Source organism: Mycetomoellerius zeteki, unplaced genomic scaffold, assembly GCF_001594055.1.
Source record: "Mycetomoellerius zeteki isolate Tzet28-1 unplaced genomic scaffold, Tzet1.0 scaffold254, whole genome shotgun sequence".
Classification (NCBI taxonomy): Eukaryota; Metazoa; Arthropoda; class Insecta; order Hymenoptera; family Formicidae; genus Mycetomoellerius; species Mycetomoellerius zeteki.
This window is the reverse complement of record NW_017257232.1, coordinates 173-3,386: the sequence shown is the minus strand read 5'-3', so window position 1 is coordinate 3,386 and position 3,214 is coordinate 173. Positions and strand designations below refer to the sequence as shown.

The 3,214-nt window shown below is 32.9% G+C and overlaps 1 pseudogene; it reads right to left on the bottom strand.

Annotated features, from left to right (window-relative positions):
- On the bottom strand, positions 1 to 2,718 carry LOC108723939 (cell division cycle 5-like protein; annotated as a pseudogene).
- Positions 2,719 to 3,214: the final 496 nt, after the last annotated feature.

The following is a 3,214-nucleotide window of genomic DNA, read 5'->3' as shown; positions in this document are numbered from 1 at the left end:
TTCCTGCTGTTGTTTCGCATCGATATCCGCTTGATCCTTGATTATCTCAGTTGCAGGCGCACTAGTACTTTTCGCGTTTACTTCTCCATCGAAGATATCTATCTCATAATCATTACATGACGCCAGTAAAGAACTCAGTACCGCGCGCAACGAATTCTTTGCCTGCGTCTGTATGAGTGGAGTTTCTGAGCCGTCTAGATTTTCATCTGGATTTATATTAAGTTTATCGCGAACAGGTGTTGTCGCGAAAACTCCATTTTGCGTTCGTACTGATGCTCCGCCTGGTGTGTTAAACGAATTCATGGGTGTTCCATCGCTGCGTTGAGATCTAAATGGAGTAACCAAAATTGTATTCGATCATATTGGTAGGAGGCACAACGCCGATAAAATCAGAATTATTCAGTGGAGTGTTCAACCCGCCTAAAAGAAAATATTTATGGAGTCAAATAGAGTATAGTTTAACAACATGCTCAATTGTAAAGTTTTACAATTATATTTTAACCTTTTAGTGGTGTGTCCACGTGTATAAGAGCCATGACATTTTGAGCTTCTTGTAATATTCTGTAACGGCTGGAGTACGAGATGCATTTGTAGGCAAAGAATAATCAGCCAATAAACTGTCAGAGAGTGTAATACCGTTTTCAGTGGCAACTTCTCGTGCAATATATTATAACAATATATTAATACTTATAACAATATATATACCTATAACAATATATTAATACTTTGCCACATGGATTTTTGTAATCGATCCCTTGATACACTAATGGCTTATTGTAGAAGGCCCATAACTCTCACAAAATAAGCTGATATATCACCTAGAATTTAACGTTTTCCAAAATATTTATAAAAATTTGATCAATGTTCATAAAAAATATACATGGCGTTGGGATAATAAATATCATTCCTGCGCCGCGTGTATAAATGTAAATATATGCATATTTGTACACACATATTTGTCATCGCTATTAATTTATTTTTATATAATTTTAAATAAATATTTCGCATTTTTATTTAAATAAATTTTCCAATAAAACGTTTTTTTAAATAAAGATTTTTGGCTAGGTTAATAGTCTTCTTCAAAATTCACAATACAATATATAAAATTAATAGTGTTTTTGATTTATATATATAAATGACAGTAAATAGAAAATGTGTTGAAATTGATGCATGCAATATCTTAGACCCACATCCAATTATAGATACACATGATAGTGTTAAGCGATAAGTGGTACAAGAACAAAAAACAAGTCCATAATTTTCAGTATAAAAAAGTTAATTAAAGGACACATACTTCTGAAGCTCTAACAAGCTTCACGACTTGCTGTAATTCTTGATCAGAGATCTTCTGGCAAAACTAATTTACTCCTTTTCTTTACAAGCTCTTCATTGTTGAGCATACCCATAGGTATATCATTTTCTTTGCGTTGTTTCAATTTCTGTTTATCTTTCCTGCGCTCCGTTTCCTCCTTTTCTTGTCGGAGTTCACCGTCTAGGTGTTGTTGTCTCATTCTGCAAAAATCGATCGCCAAAGGATCAACATGCTAATTGGAAGTGTCATAGAAACCTGATGCAGGTCGTTTCTCAAACGATATCTCTGTATTATAATTGACACCGCGTTTGTTCTTTTGAGACACAGTAATACCAGCAGCTCTTAATTCTCTACGCTTTTATAAAGCTGCGAGCCTGCGTGCCTCTTCTAATTGTTTTTCACGTGCTTTACGTTTAGCCTTCTTGCCCTGAGTATTTGTTAGCCTAGCACATGCCTCAGACAGCATCTCCAATTCTGTGAACAAATACAATATCATTGAAAATTTACAGTTGCTTTGTTATAGACTATAATCGGTTATATATACGATAAATGTGTTAATAACACAGTTAGCTTTCCATTTTGACATAAATGATACTGAGTTTAAAGTTATGTATTTTATACACAGATAATGTCATTACTTGCTTACTTTGGTGACAAAGTTATCGCATAACAACACAGGTTTTAAAACCTCATTTTTTTTTAATGTGAGTTAACAAGACTCAGTAAAGCACATATTTTGAGTTTGTACAGAGTATAGGTAAAAACTCAGTTGAACCTCACTTAGGTTTCAGAATGAAAAAGAATATGCATTCAACTGAATTATGACATCATAAATGAGAAATATCTGAGTTTTAATGTAAATGGAAAACAACTGATATCTTTAATTAACCTTATTAAACCTTATTAATAAACAACCTACCATCTTCATCCATATCTTTAGGATCTTGTCTTACTGGTTTGGTTTCAGGATTGGGATCAATTTTGCCAGGTTTAAGTTTACAAAGATCATCTACGGCATCATCTCCTTCTTCTTTTTTTTTGTGCTTGATCACTGAAATATATTGAAGTATATTGATTAGAGTAAATCGTTTAATGTCCGTTTTTATCAATGTAGATTAGCTTTAATCTTGGTTCAACTTATTCTTCATCTTTTTCTAATTCTTAGAACTAGAAAAAATGAAGAATTTGTTGAACTGAGATTAAAATTAAATCACATTGGTAGAAATAGGCCTTACTCAAATAAAGCCTGATGTTACTCACAGTAAGTATTTATATCTTTCCAAACATTGGGCAGCTGTTTGACCAATGATGAGCGCAATTGTATGCCACTGCACGGGTCAATCCTTAGTCGTCCTAAAGAGAAATAGAATTAGAAATATATAGAAATTAGACATAGCTCTTAGCATGCAGTAATATATAATTGTGTGAATAAATTATGAGGATAGACGGTGAAATAATTTTATACACAGGTAAAACACATTTCTTCTAGGTAAAAAAATAAATAATTTATTCGGCAGGAAACTATGAATACCAAGATTCTTTGCAAGAGTAAGGGAAACCTGTCAAAAACCTTACCAGTATTCATTAAACATAATTATAACACAAAAAATAAAATCTGTAAAATATAATTACATTTTATTTGTAACAAAAATAATATATACATATATATATGTATCAAACAAAACGAATGCATATAATCTATGTTATTAATAAGAAATCTAAATTTTCGGATACATACCTTTTTTGCGGGCCTTTTCTCCATTGCGATTCATTTTCTGAAATATCTCACCTCATTTATATTTGCCTCTTAGGATTCCTCGCATCTCCTGTTGTTCGGTTTGGCGCGCAGATTTCGCGGTTCACACGGTACGACATCATGTTGCCAGCGGGGACGCGTTTTCT